Genomic DNA, 16,660 nt, shown 5'->3' with positions numbered 1-16,660 from the left:
GCAGCAGAAACAGGTCTTACTCCTGTTGCGCTGTGGTGTGCACAAAAAGCTGCTTCCTCCTGATGCGTTGCAGCTCGCCTAAAAAGCTTGACCAGAAATCAAAAAAGATTTTTTAATAAAGAACTATTCAGTAAAAGATGTCAAGGTTCTCACACAATATAGTATTTCGAATTTCTGCCCCATATATTAGCCCTAAACTTTTTATACATGACACTTGAGCCTTCCTCAAAATGACCCAAAGCAAGCAAAGTAAAAGATATAAAAACTTTTCTTATACAAAAGACTTGGAGAACAATTTTTGCATCCTAGTCCTCTGCTGTGCCTTTCTGTGTATTTGTATAACACACAGCCTTTTGGTTCTTGTGGGAAATGTCAGTACGCAAGCAGTATATAATATTGTTAGCCCAAAGTTTTTGGAGATTCCTACTGAAAAAAAGTGTCCTTATTGGGTATACATCATCAGAGCGTAGAAAACTGATTCTGTGCATGCCAATTTTTGTATAAAATTCAATAAAATTTGGCATTGGATTTTTATTTTCAATATAGAAGCAGTTGCTTGAGTAACAGAGTTTCTAAGTGTATACATGATTCAATGGTATAAAAGACTCACTGCAACCGCCTCCATTCCAGGAGCTAATATTTTCCACCAGAAACCGCTGTATATTTTCTTCCACATTAGCACAATTTCAGAGTTCAATGCAACAAGAGTTATTTTGTTAGACTATTTTTTAATGATGCCTGTTGGAAAAATCCTTACATATACTGAAACTATGTTAACGGTGTGCAATTCAGTGTCTGACCGCACACATGCTCAGTGCCAGTGCCAGCTCTGGGATGTAAACCCAGTCGCTGTTTTGGGCCCAGAGTAAGTTGTTTGCCCAAGTCTGTTATGGATTAATGCCAAGTGACTTTAAAATGGCACGCATGCAACCACAGAGCCTGTGCATGCCACGGGCATCTATGTTTCTAGTTTTGGCACCCTAATCGTATGAACTAAAAAGTGGAAACGTTCAGACGTTAGTATGCTTTGTGCTTATCACTTCACAGCACCTATTCCTTCAAGAATTTCAATGCTTTTATGAGAAATAAGTGATCCTAATAACAGTTCTTTGAAACCACAAACAGCTCTGTATCTGATATTAAAAGGACTACAAACCATCCACGCAAGTAAAAGCATTATAAATTTTTTCCTGCTGTTTATTATTATTATTCCTGTATTATTTGTTGGGGAAGCCCATCCCCACAGAGTTGGGATGCTGATTCTTAGAAAGCATGAGCACCATCTGTTCATGTTGACTTCAGCAGAAGCTTCTGCTGCTGACACTTGCTCCTCAGATCAAGCAGCAGATAAACACTATCACAGCAGTACTCTGGGACAGCGTGGGCTCAAAATGACAGCAGAAGTCAGTGTTATTAACTGGAAAAATAGCTGAAGTTTAATTCTGAAAAATTACATCAAACACTTAAGATTTTTTTTTCAGTTACTATAATATAATTTTTGAATAATTACATATTTGGGCATGTGTTTTTGAAGAACCACATCCACATTCCTTTTGCCTCCCTGTCTCTGGGGTGAAAAAGACCCTGTTTATGTGAGGTCCCTTTTTTCTATAAAATACCGGTAAAGATTTTCATATGAAAAGCCAGTGCTTCTATCATGCTAGGATGTGCTTGGAGGACCAGATTACAAAGTCTTTATTTCCTTACAAAAAAATTAAGGGGAGAAGAGGGGTAGAAGAGAAGGCAAATAACCCAATGAGGGAGCAGATATTCACCAGAGTTAACCAAAAAAAGGGAGGGGACTCAGGTTAACGGCAGTTAAAAAATAACCGCCATTTGCTTAAAAGATATTGGTCAACTAAATAACATCAGAAACACCATCTTCTTTAATAGCCAAGGTATTCTTTGACAAAAATGTCAAATATTCACCCATAATTTTGAGTCATGATTTTTGTTTCAAACTATAAATGTTCCAGAAATACCAAACTGAAAAAATGTTGACCCGCCCTCATTTTCCAAATTGAGAAAAGAGGGTTGCCCTATCTAACCCACAAGAAGACTATGTCTAATGGCATCACTGCCCCACACGGTATTAAAACCTGTCTGACATTGTGCCCTAATAATTGCAGCCAACTGCATATTTTTCTTTTTTAAAAGACAAAGAGGTCACGCAGATAGCACCCAGAACATCATAATCACGGGAAGCAACACATCAACTGTTCAGAGGTGACCAGTCAGGGGGGTTATGTATATTCAGGAGTATGTATATTCAGTCTATAGCTGTCACATGCTTGAGGCCAAACTTGGATTTAGAGTTTTGAATGTCTAAGGAGCAGTTTAGACATGGATAAAATGGGTTGCCATGACTTCAGTGGCTTAGTTCGAAGCTGCTTCTGTAAGACAGTACTTGAATGGCTGCTCAGCTGTATGGGCTAAGGGTCTAGAGCCAACAGAGTGGACTATGTCTCACTTCTGGCCCTAGTTTTTCTGGTTAAACACCCAGCTATTCCTATCATCCTCTTAGTTTTACTATTGAAGAACAATGCATACCCTGTTAGATGTATGTACTTTAATACCATATTAGGATCTGATCCACTGGTAGACCAGGTCCTCTAACTTCCTTGGTTTGGGGCTTTTGAAATTTTTCTCAGCTGATCTGAAACTTCATAGTGTTGTCCTTGGGCTGAAAGAGCCAAAGATCTCTCTGCCATCTCCATTCAGTAGTAAGATACCAGCTATTTTAAACATATATACTTTCTAATTACACATAATGCATCTAGGAGAAACGCAGTCACTAGACAGGCTTGTTTCACATTTCCTGCATTCCCAGAATTATTTTTTTTCTTGAGAACAAGTCTCTTCCCAGAATCACATCTCATAATGAATAAAATCAACACATAAACTGCAAATGAGGTTCATCATCACCATCCTTACCTTGGTATACAATGAAAATCCTGTTAAACCATTTTGAACTCTTCCCCTAACAAATAAAATATGATTATTTTATTCTTCAAAGCTGACAAAAGACAATAAAGTCACATTTCTCTTTAGCTAAATCACAAGCACATTGCGCTTGTTTGGGTGCAGTCATGACTAAGCTTCAGTATCTGTTTCTACCACAGTTGCTATAAAAACATCCTTGCACCTTTTAAGAACATGGTAAACATTCCTAATACAATAGACTCGTATTTGATAACACTGTCTACTGGCATGCTTGAAATACAGACCTAACAAAGTCTTCCCTCGGTTGGACTAATAACCCCCCCTAGCACTAAGGGAACTGCTCAATTAACATTTGCAAGTACATATATACAGTAGATATGTAAGGACTGTAGCCACCACTGCCTAAAAAAGACTGCCTCTCAGATCAGGGACTATCCAAAATTTATGGGATTTTGGAGGCATTTCAGTATTAAGTCCTGGTACAGAGCTCACTGAAGTAAGTAAGATTTTCTTGTTGGCTCTCTAATGGCCTTGACTCAGATCTAGAGAGCAACTTTATTCATTTTTCCTCTATGGTGCTGTAAAAAAACCCACCTTTTTTTCTTTCGATAACGACATTATTGTGTTCTTTTGCTATGAGGCTGAGATTGGTTTTATGTTATTTCGTTAGCTACACAGAGAGAGTGTATATGCTACTCTTTGTGGCGATTTAGTAGACCACTGAGGTCTTGATTCTGTACATACCTTATCGGGGTAGACTCATCGAACCCTGTATGCACTCAGTTATAAGACCTACTTGCCTGGAGGATGGAAACCTCCAGCAGTACCTATCAGGTCTTTTACATAATCACTAGCATATAATATTTTTCCTTTTAATGTTTTCAAACACTTATCTAAAAACTGTTCATTTATAACTAAGAATAGCTAAATATTTCTCATTTTGAAAATACAGGATTGTAAATCTCAGAAAGGAGCAAGATTTCTCAGTTCATAAGTTTAAAGCTTTACTTTGAGTCTTGGTGAATTAAGGGAAAAAAATCATACTGTAAACATACTTGAAATAATTTTATCTTGTTTCTAAAAGTGCATTTGAAAGGTTTTTCACATCTGAATAGAAATAGGATAATAATCAGAAAAGGTAAGCTCCTCAGAGCAGGCAGGAAAACAGAAAATAAAGCCAATGTAACCAGTACAATCCCATCCGTACATCACTCTCTTGCTCTGGGCAACCCCAATTCACATCCAGTCTGACAACAGGTGAGAGGCAGACGCTGGACCAAAACCATCACGTTAAACTATAGCCGCCCTATTATTTTACTGGATAATTGTTAGAGATAACTGCATTCAGCACTTGAGGAAAGGTGACAGAGACCACTCTCAAAGCAAATACCATCGCCAGCTGAGCCGAGATCGAGATCTGCTGGCACCTTCTAGATGTTGGCCCCAGACTAATTCACCTTGTAGCCTTGGCCCTGGCTCAAAGTCCCTTACCTTCTCGGTAAAGCCTGTTACTGAGGGATGAGTGCAGACAGTGACCAGCTTCACCAGCCCTCACTCTTCTCAGCATGCTTCACCCCTTCGGCAGAGTGATAACCCTGCCTGTCTCTGAATGCAGCTTCAAGGGCAGCCCAGCTGCGTAGCCAACCATGTATTCAATAGCTGGACCTCATCATACTGCACAAACCCAGTGAAACACCATCAATTTGCATAGCACTCTCACAACAAGCTTTTTAGACACTTTCTCAGTCTGCCACTGGTCAGCAGAAAGTTAATGTTTTCTACAAAATATGACTCAGACAGAAAACGCTCAGAGGCATGATACTAGAGCAGCAGACATCCTCCCCTGCAGGAGTCACTTTCCTTTTAATGACTTTCCAAAGATTTTTTCCCTCCAGTGGGAACAAGAAGAATGCCAGATGGATATCTTCTGCTTGGGCAAGACCATACCAGACTGGCTCCACCCCAAACCACAGCCAGAGACATGAACCAAAGATAAGATTCTCAATGCAAATTAAAACACACTGTTAGGGGGCAATACAGGAACAAACACACCTAGGAGCCATGGGGATATAAACAGTCCAGACAACTTACCGAAGTTTGTAGCTGGCTGGAAAAAATGTTACTGGCATGGAGTCCTATTTAGAAACTAAGAGAGTAATGCTTTGATTAATCCCAAGGAGGTAGTAAAGTTACAAACACTTGTAATACATGTCCTATATATATCTTATACTGTGGTCTAAATAGCAGAACTTTCAGGGACAGAAATATTCCAAATACTCTTCAACTATTTCCACTGCTGATGAAGCCAGCAACATTCCCATTAAGAACGGATGCTGTACATCAGTCTTACAATGGATGATGTGGGCACTTGGACACTTTTGCAGATCCGTGCAGCTGTACTTATTTAGAAACGCGTAATATTCTGCACAACATTTTCCATTGTGTCACAGAGTAGCTACTACGCCGTTTTCGTCTGTGTTTTCACTGCCTCTTCTGCTTTTGTGGTTGTGTGGGTGGACAGGCATGGGCAGTACATGCGAGTCGCAGCAAGGAACCCATACGTGTGTGAGCACAGGCGGAGGAAGTCACTATGCATGCATGCTCGACTGAGACCCTTCCAACTGTGATTCCAGGAAAACCTTGTATGGCCCCGGGTGGAAAAACAGGTGTTCAGATGGTAAAATTAGCACAAATGGGGAAACTGGACATTCTTACTGTGTATCCCCTCTCACACTTTTTAATCCAATAAATTAAACTCTGACTGAAAATCTCTGTATGGCATGCAGAGCACAAAGTAAGAGATAAACATCTACTGAATTTTGAGTTGCCTCAGTGACATGTGTTGTGTTGCAAATGTATTCCTGTGGTTTTCATTCCCACTGCTTTCTTTTCTAACCTCCTGTGCTCATGGGTGTAAGTTCTCATAAAGGGAATGGTCAAGGGAAAGATACAGCATTTTAACAAAATGTCATCTTACCTTTCTTGTGGATCCATGCTGGCCTCATGCACACGTGCATGCATATAGGCATTTCCCTTGCCATAATCCTGGTATTCTGAAAGTAGAAAACAATGTGGATTGCATCTGCTGCATAGATACGTGAGCAATGTGCAGGAGAACTGGGATTCCTTCTCCCTCCTGAAATATAATCAATGTACAACTTGTCCCATTGGAAAAGCAAAAATAAATAAAACTTAAAAAAAACCCCAACACTTTCTCTAGAGCAGTCTTATGAGCTGTAAGGGCAATGCTCCTTTTGACCAAGGATGATATATTACACCCTGAGTGGGGGTGAAAACCACTAAGGCAAGAAAAATAACCGAAACCTTCCCCTTAGTTTATAGACAAGCTGCCTTGCAAACTTCTCCCAGGAACTCCTCAACCACCTGTTTTCTTCTATCCCACAGTCAAAATATGCTAAACTCTAGCAACAGACCTTAAACAAACACAAGGACTCTTCAGGGAGATGTGCAAAAAACCCTAGCTGTCCTACTTTCGGAAATGAAGTAGAACTGACAGGAATAAGGGAAATGACCACTGCTGACAGGAGGTGTGTCAGTCCCTAAAACAGTCACGCAGAGAAGGTCCAAAACATTGCTTAGCAGCTTTTTCCTCCTAACAAAACTCCCGAGGTTTTGAGAGGGAGGACGCACGAGGGACACAGATGTATACCCGTCCTTTACTGGCAGTCTCTCTGCGCGCCAAACACATACACACATTCAAACATACACACGTGTGGAAAGAAGAATGCACATTTCTGCACCCCAGCTGAGTTCTGGCAGGAGCAGTCAGTATGTTAATGCTATTTGTGGCAGAATGGCAGAGTTAGGTCCTGCTAATATACACATAAAGAGGAGAAAAAAAGGGATCACAACTCCTCATTCACACAAGGGAGAAACAACTCTTAACAAGTGCTGTAGAAAACTAAGCCTGTAATCTCTTAAATATTCAAAACGGGATCTTAAATCATCTGGTGCAAGTTGTCTCTCAGCAATCCCAGACCTCAAAGGCTGAATGAGTGCACAGCGCTTTCAATAATGAAATCAGTATTTGTCTGTACAAAGGCAGTATTCCCTTGTTTCCACTTAGAACAAACATACACTGTTATGAACTCGCACACTTTAAAAAAAAAACTTCCTGTACAGCCAAGAACATTTAAAATGTATGTACTTGAGACCCTTTTAAAAAATTATCTGCTGTCCAAGAGAGCAAATTATTTACCTTTTTTTAATAATAAAACTGAGAACCACCACAAGTACAACTGCAGCAGGATTTTTCTTCTGAGGCATAGTACAAATGTAAAGATGTTAGAGGAAGGCATGAACTCTAGCCCATCTTTCTTCTCACAAGATCAGTTCCTACAAAGTGTAACTTGGAGCTTAATTTGTGTTTATTTATGCAAGTCATCTAATCTTAAAAATGGGTTTACCATGCTTTTGTATAGCTCCCTGCTTGTCTTTCTGTTCTTCTTTTTACATTTTCCACTTAACATTTTGGGAAGATCCAGTCTGTTAACATCAGTGCCACAAAGACAGCATTTTCAATGCTCTGCTAAGAAGAGACAGAAGTGTTCATAGGCTTAAAACTCTTCTGATATGTAGCTCCTCTGACAGAACAGAGGTAAAGGACCTGATTCTGCACCTTTAAAGCCCATCAGCCTTTTTATTCATTGTCCTGACTCTGAATTTGGTTTCTATTCCACCATTAGTTGCAATGCTGTGCAGGTGAAGAACAGTACGTCATGTCAATAATTCATCAAACTGTGGAAAAGCAAGAACAATGAAAGGTCAACATTCACAAGCAACAGAAACATACTTCAGAGCAAAGGCTTTCAAATGGCTGGCTAAGGGAGAGTAGAGAGGAGGTAGCCAATCTAACAAGGCTTTTCAGCACAGAAATGAGAATGGAAACCAAAGACTGGAAGTGAATCCAGGCCACTGCCAAGGAAGAGTGAGGAATAAGTTGTTGAGAGTAAGAACAATGAGCTCTGGGAATGAATCACCCACTACCGTAAAACGCCTTGTGGATCTGCTTCTCTTGGGGTTTGTAGGTTAAACCTGGAAGTCTTTCTGGAGGCAATGCTCTAGCCTTTGCTGGCTAGCCTCCAGCATTTGCTGGAGAGCTCAGGGCCCTTTGACTCTGGTCTTTGGCGTACAAGAGTCAAAATAGCAGGTTTAATGGTCCTTTTGGCCTCTGTGAAGTCCCTATGTCAAATGCAGATTCCTAACAAGACGGGGATGAGTGGGGTACATGAGGGCAAATATGCCAGTCCCCCAGCTGCTGTTGACTCTGCTACTGCCTTTGGGATCAGAATGGTGGTGTCTGAAGAGAGCCTGGGTGGAGGCGGCAGGGAAGTATGTCAGCCTTGGGGGCCAGCCAACTTTCTTATAATTCTGGTACAGCATATTCAGAAAGCAAATTCGGGGCTTTTTCTTTGTTATTTGCAGCAAAGGGAGTCTTGTGGCTGAAACTAACTGCCCCAGGAGCTGTGGTTACATCAGGTCCCAGACATGTTAATGCCTGGGCAAGCTGAAGGGCTGAAGCCAGATGGCAGAACAGAGGGGACAGTAGCCAGTGCTCTCCTGAACAAGGTCCCCTCAACTGTCTCAAAGTCAGGGATCAATGTTTGCTTGGCAGTGCTGGCTGTACGGCACGACCACTCAAGTGTTAGCACGTCGGCTCTTTGCCTCTTACTACTGGTGAGCTTGTACCCCACATTCCTGCGTTGCCCAAAACAGTGGAGTCCCAGTCTCCTCTGCAATCAGGCTCTAGTACAGATCATGACCAGGCTTGGGCAGAGTCCTCAGGCTCAGAACTGCTCATACCTGGAGGTGGCCCACTGAGTGCTCACATTGGCTCTGAGAGCTTTTGGAGAGTGCAGACCCATGCAGAAGTCCATGCCCTTCCTCCCTTGCCTGTCCCTGCTCAGTGCATGGCCTTGGGTACCAGAGCAACTGCTCCGCTATGGTTTGGGCAAATGAGAAACGTTACTCTGGGGAAAACTGATGTATGAACTTGTGGTGCACCAGCTGCTTGGCAAGAATCGCCTGGGAGTGTGTTGTGTTATGGCAAAGCTCATCTCCTTTTCACTGCTTTCTGGAGGATTTCAGGGAAGTAGCATGAAAATGGGCAGTGTCCACAGAGTAGCTGGCACCCTGCCAGGTCACATCCTGCTTTACCCCAGAAAAAATTACTTCTGAGTCATTAAAGACAAAAACTAATTTTAAATATCAAATTACGGCAGATGGTGACTTCTTTTAATAGAAAAGTGAAGAGTCTTCAAAATTTCTCCTTCAGAAATAAAAGTCAGGATGAATTATCTCTGATATTTGTCTAGACAATGATGACGTTATTGCCTTGACCCATCATGGGAGCACTTACCAGCTCTGTGATGTAGATCTTTTCCAAATCTCTCTTTTTTATTCTTTCTTTCTCATTTTTTCCTGCTAAACCTCCACTACTAAAAAATACATCAGATGACCTCAAAGAGAAAAATAAAGTTTCAATCAATAAACTGAAAAACAAAACTGAGAAATAAAAAGTCAACTTTTCTCCATCTGAGCTGTAACTGGTATAACTGTACACTGCTCCACCAAAGCTTGCCTACATTACATCATACCAGCACCAGTGATGGGAAAAGGACGAAGAGGCCATATTGCAATATTAGCTAGAGACAAGTGCAAGAAAAAAAGAAGTAAAGCGGTCAGGAGAGCTAGAATTAAAACATTACAAAATATTGCATATATGCAAGCAATGGTGCAAGAAAGTTGAGCACTAGGGTCCAAAGGAAGACGTTGGAGAGCTGATCATCAGTTGATGAGCCATGCAGTACTGCCGCTTTTTTACTTTCTGGGGCAAGGCAGAGGGAAGAAAGAGGGCTGCACAACCATGGCTGCATTTCATGGCATGACAGCACACACAAAACCAGACAGTATTCCCAGGCAGGTCCCCACCTCTACTCATTGGAAGACTGACAGTTAGTAACATGCCTCTAATTGTAACACTATTCAGCGTATTATACCAATTACGGAATCAGTCTTAATATCCTGACCGCTACATCTCCTAAAAGATTGGGCTTTTAGGGGAATTCAGCCAAACCACTCATCTATCCTATAACCACATTTCTAAAAGCCCATATGCCACACTACACTTGTATTTAAACTTTGCACTGCAAGTGGTATTGGAGGGAATTTTTTGAGCCATTTAAGGACCAGAACAGCTTTTTACAATAAAATGAAACTACACTTCTCATCAAATCTGCTTCTAGTAGTAGTAACATTTTTGATCAAATAATTCAATAAACAACATACAGATTTCAGTTCCTGTTCCTCACTACTTGGCACCTGTATCACATCCTGTTGTGTTACATGGCTTCCTATTTAACTATGCTATGAGAAGAAACAAACCTTTTTCTAAATTTTCTAACCTCTAATTCTAAATTAAAAAGATGGATGTTTGCCATTAGGACAGATGCATGTTCGCTTTCTACTGTAATATTAAGAATATCGTTTACCATACCTGTTGTTCTTAAAAGAGCTTTCTATATAGTCCATTTAGACTGTCAGTTTGGAACACCATATCAATTTCCAAACCCATGCTTAATATGTTTCATTATCTCAAATCAGAGCTCATTCACCTGAACAATGTAATTTTGACATAATCAAAAACATGAGCAAGTTACAATTAGATCTGTAAAATGACCGACAATATTTTTTTCTTTTCTTCTGCTTCTTAAAATCTTGATGTCCACTGAGATATAAAGTATTTCATTTGTACAACAAATATCTGTACTGCATTTTATACTTTTGTCTTTAGAGTAAATTTTAGTCTTGAGCCTTTACATAAGTATACTTGCATTTGAAAATATCTCACTTGTTCAGCCATTGCCAAAATGGCTCTTAAGCACTTTCTCTGAACATTTCATTAACTCTCTTCCCAGAAGATCACAATGATCAGAATCAGAGAGAGATCTTAATTGTATGACATTGTATGAATCTAATCTTATTACAGTTTGGGAAGGCTGAGGTTTGAAATTAGTTTTGGTAGGTCCTATATACCTTAACATTTCAGTTCTAACAAGAGATCAGTCGCTTTATGCATCATGAGCTCCCTCTTCATGCTCTCTGTAGAGAGTTTGCTAGTCATTGGGATCCCAGCTTACCTGTGATGGATTTTTTAAATTGCTCAGGGAATTTCCAATGTGCTGTGTGTTACGTGGGATAAGAAATGGCATGCTGAAGAAGTTGTCCTTGAAACCAATGTCTTCCTTTCTAGAGAAGGAAAACAACGTCTCAAACAAATCTGCTCCTTCTCTTCCTTAGCTAAAGGCATCTGCATCTGACTTTATTCTGAGTTTGTTCTTCAGCTGTGCCCACTCTCTTGTCATTCATTTGCCCATTTAACACATAGGCAAAAATACATTTGCCGATGTATTAAACCTGGGCAAAAGAAAGTAATTCTTCTCCAGAAGGCATTTCACACTCCAAAATCTGTGAATTCCTTTTCCACAACAGGTTTTTTTGATGCATTCTCTAGTGCCCTTAGCAAATGAGCTTTTGCCACTTGGTGATCAGAGCAAAGCATACCTGGCAGAAATTAGGCTGAGTAAAGGAGCAGAGGGCAAGTCAGACAGCAAGAGCACTCTTTTGCTTGGGATCACTCACGACACAGGAGATCCACACAGTACAATGTGTACTAAGTAGAAGAGGCTGAAGAGAAATTTTCAGCAATTACATACTGTTCTCAATACTTCTTTTTTCAACACACCCACGCACACAGTGAGCAGCTAAAAGTATTGCCAAGTTGTTCGCTTGCTCTTCTCAAAACAACAGGAAATCAACTATTTCATTATGCACTACTAATAAAGAACTGTGAATACTAGTGCTCCTTTCTAAAAACATAATTAAATATTTCATAGTCCTTTCCTCGTCTGGGTATAACATATAATCGGTTGCCATCGCTGCCATGCACACAGAGCACATCTTGTCTGAAATTGGTATTTTACAGTGCTACCAGCGTCCTGCTTTGCATGGGGCAGTCTTGAAATCTGGGTGTTAAAAGTTATCTTTTTGGCCAATGCCTTGAGTGCCTAGTGAGACACCAAAATGTGAGACAGAAAGCACAGAGAGTGAACAGACTATTGTTCTCTCTTAGTTCATTCACTTCTGTCAAGTCTATTTCCTGGCAGTTCTTTTTCATAGCACCAGGCCAAGCTTACCATCTCAAAGGTCTCCTCAGAATCATGAAACATTTCATTTGGAATCACATCTTTTCCCTCATTTTATCACAAGTCTGTTCTTAGCAGTCAGCTTTGCTGTCCTACTCCAGATGTCTCCACCAGTCAAGGAAACTATTTGCTTTTGTGCAAACTATCCTCCCTTCATCCTCTGTTTTTAAGATGCAATGCTTGCTACTTCTGCTAGCTTCTCCGTAGACAAAGTATTGGAAAAAATGTTGGAAAATCATTCACGCCTTATACCTTCTTTTGCTTTTTACCCATACCTGAAATTGCACAAGTGGCCAGAGCTACTGTGATTTTTCTCTTGACTTTTTTCTCAGTTGCAAGTCATACTTTACTAGCTTTAGTGTCATGCACTGAAATATCCACACTGCAAAAGCCAGAGATTTGTGGAGACCATTCCATAAGGATCTGGTATATTTCAAACATCAGAGCACAGTCATACCTTTGCTGATGGAAGAAGAAGAGGGCCACACAATCCCTACTCCACTTGAGTACAATTTTGCTCGTCTGACATCAGTATGCTCAATATGGATCTCTCTTCTACAGCAGCAGTGACCCGCTGCTTGAAGTGTTATTTCTTAATGTTCTCCAAGAAAAAAGGAGGATTATGATCTTCAGGGCAGTGTTCAGTCCATTTTATAAGGCTATTTTTGACTGCTCTACCACTTCATATTATTTGGATCATGCCTTTTGCCTCCTTTTTCTAGTATCAGATTAGCTTACTTGCTATGTGACTCCTTTTAGTCTTTCTATTCATTTCTGCTCCTTCCTCTGATATATCTTCTGTGCAGGTGATGCACTAAAAGGCAAACAAATTGCTTTGTGCTTGTTTAGTTAGGTGTTAGTTTAGGTGTTTAGTGCACCAGCCAAACATGACAGAGAACATACAAGCACCATAACCCACACTGGGTAGGCTGTAGTATTTTCACTTGATCGCTTTACATTGAAGATCAATGACCAGCATTTGCTTTTTTTCCTCCACTGCAACCTCATTTGCATGTATCTTCCACTCTTTTAATTACACTCCGATGTGTGACGCACTAGAGTGCTTCTCTCCTTCTGACCCTTTTCCTGGCAATCATCTCATGTACTAGTAGGGCTGCTGTCATGGAGAGTTTGATTAGATTTTTGGTAGAGAACTTGTGTACTAAAAACATTATTAGGAAATACATGCTAGCTAACTTTTACAGTCTTTCACCATTTCAATTTTTATCATGATGATTTTAAAGCTTTCTATCACAGAATTTATTTGCTGAAAACATATATTCCATGGTCCTGTAGACTCTGACATTTCTATTGTACCTGGATTTAGCACTGAATTCTCCTCTTATAGTGAATGAAAACTGTCCAAGCAACACCAGTAAGGCTGTCGCTGTTAATAGCAGGGTACTACCTGTTGTTTCTGACTTAAGATGAAGACCAGTTAGGCTTGGGGTCAGCTGTTGGTTTTCCAAATGCTTCTTCTGGTCCTGTGAAAATAGCTGCAGATTTTTATTTTTCTGTATTATGGCGTAAGGTCCCCAAACCTAGTGTACATAATAACACTTCAAAATTTTTCTAGTTACAGTTATTCTCCAGTTGCATGCAGTGCGTGAGCTGGATTATTTTGCTCATCTAGACAAGGTACCTGTTTAAAACATGGTACATGAAAGTTTGAATAGAGCCTACTCTAGGTACTCTTTTTCGATGTGTTTTATTTAACTCTGTCTCCACTGTCTGCTGCAAACTTGCTATGCCTCCATCACACATTTGTCCCTTAAGTTTGGATGTTATCTTATTGCCTCCTGTTTTGTCTTGGCATGTTTGTGCATGATGGGGAGAGGTTCAGTGCAGGCAATCAACCGGCGATCATACTTCTCTTTTGGTTTTGTCACCGTGTCATTGTGCCTGCTGCTAATGACACAGCATCTGCTTTTCAAACATGCTCTAGCCACCCTAAAAACTTTTCAGCATTCCGTTATCCTCTGCTACTAATTCTGTGTGCATTTCTTTCATGGCTGTCCTACTCCAAAAACAGTTCAAGCCCTTTACATGACATACAGTCATGTCACCCATTTTTCGGTTGTCCCGAAAGGTGTTCAATTTGTCTGAGATCATCTTTTCTTCTATATATGTAGAGAGAGGTATGTCTCTGTTTCACAAAGTCTAGTTAGTCTCTCTGGATTCTCAATAATTGCATTAACAAGCTTGCCACTGAAGATGTGTGTTCTGCAAATACACCTGCTCTCTGTGTGTGATACCCATTTGAAAACAATCAGTTCCCTAGCTCTCTGGTATGTAGATCGCTTCTCTATCTTACAGCCTGGAAAAATTGTAATACTGTTTTCTTTCCCTTTTTTTTTTCCCCAGTTCTTCCTAGTGATTCTAGTTTCAAAGCCCATAGGCAACATATTTGCCACACAGAAGCCATAGGAGTTAGTTTCTTCTTCTGAGCACCTTAAATGCCTTAATTGCATCAGGTACTGCAGACACACAATAAGAGGGGACAAATTAACTGTCAACAATAAGGTTTTTTTATAAATACTCTACTTCAGGAGCTCAGCTGTCTCTGCCTCTCACACTGAGACACACTTACATGCACACAGGAGGAGGGACCAACTGGATCGTCTATGAGCCATTTCTATGTCTCAAACAGAGTGCAGCAGCTTCCTAAGATTGCACCTATGTACTGCAAGAGGAATGGATTTTGCACTTTAACAACCTCAAACATCTCGATTTGCTGAAGCTACGATCCATCTTTCCTGTCATAAGCATTGTAATTTTAGAAGACCAGACAGATTTGCATGTGATTTGCCTTGTGACTATCCTATATTGTAGCTTTTTAACAAAAGAAAACAAATAAATATACATTTTTGCATTTCTAAAACTAGACCTTGGAAAATGAAGATAACTGCTGATAAAAATTCACAGTATTTTCTGATAAAAAGGAAGCCTTATCATAACTTTCACAGCCATGTGGAAGCAGCGGTAGTAACTCTGAACCACATCTTAGTAGTAGCTTTGATATATAACTTTGAAGTTGGCCCTTCTTTGAGGTGGAGGTTGCACCAGATAAGCTCCAGAGATGCCTTCCTGCCTGAATTTTTCTATAGGCATATGGTAATAGGGATGAGGAGCCACACCTTTGATGAAAACTTTTCACATAGGCTTTTCAAACATCCTTGCCTGTTATCTGCTATTCATCTTATCCTGGATATGACACTTGTAGGGGAAAGATCACATAACCCAGGTCTGTATTTTGACCCTAAGCCAAATACCCCAACTTATCGCTACTAAGTAACATATTAAGAAATCTGTATCTAAAAGAATAAAAATATATTGCTGTATCCTATTCAGTGTAAATAGAAGGAACCACATCAGCTGCAACGATCGTCCAGTGCAGCTGCTTCTCCTTTTTCAGTTGTGTGGAAAGAAATAGGGGAGCACTCCCCACGGAACATTTTATATCTAATGGCAGTGAGAGCTTGCCTTTATTAACTGCAAGGTTGTTCAATATGTGCCACAGGAATAGAGTTGCTGGCAGAAGAATATCCTTATATTTCAGGCCCTCTGGGGAATTCTGTAGGTAATGGCAACTTAGGACCTGCCTAAGCCTGGGCCTTAATGAAACACCATTTGGAAGGGAAATAGAAGACAAAGTTCCCTTATAGATTAAAAATCCATCAGGGATTTCAGGCAATGCAGATTCAAAAGCCTGCTGCAGGCAAAGAAGAGGTTTGCACCTGACCTTTCCAAATCCCAAAGAGCCTCCTGCCTATGGAGACACATTTGCCTTTCTTGCCTATTCTGAAATTTCTTTCCACCAAAACTGGTATGCATGTGTAGTAACAGGCTGTTCTTATTCATCATGTATGAACAGAGCATGAGAGAAGCCATTGCAAATAACATCAGAAGAGCGCATTCAAACTATGCATTTTAGAAAGAAGAAATTTATATCCAGAACTCTGAAAATTCACCTATATAGTTAAGCCATAAGCATTTAAAGTCAGGAAGCTTTTAGCCACAAAGAACGGAGCCCATGTGCTTCCCTTTGTAACAACACCAACTGTCTGTTATTAAAACAGCATGTACAATATCAAAAGAATAGTTCCCACACTAGGATATTCCATCAGGCAGATTTCAGTGAGATGTGAACTGGCTGCTGCCAATATGTTCTGATTCAACTATAATAGGAATGTTTATCTTCCTTTAAATTTAAAGTAAATTTAAGTCTATCCTCCCAAACTGATCACTGATTCGCAGCATATCGGTGATACGCAGAGAGGCTGAAGGAATGTTGGCTCTAAGACTCAAAAGCAAGCTCCCCCTTCTCGCTGCTGGCTAGCAGTGGAAACAGCATTGGGACCTGCAGGTCTTGCACAACCCTGGAGTTTCTTGTTCATCACAGACAAATTATTTAGTATTCCCAGGGTGACTTGAAACCAAGACCAATTAAAACATTGACATGACGATCTTTTTTAACAACTGTCACTGTGGCG

Source organism: Phaethon aethereus, assembly GCF_964289735.1.
Source record: "Phaethon aethereus genome assembly, chromosome: 1".
Lineage (NCBI taxonomy): Eukaryota > Metazoa > Chordata > Aves > Phaethontiformes > Phaethontidae > Phaethon > Phaethon aethereus.
This window is presented reverse-complemented; position numbering follows the sequence as displayed.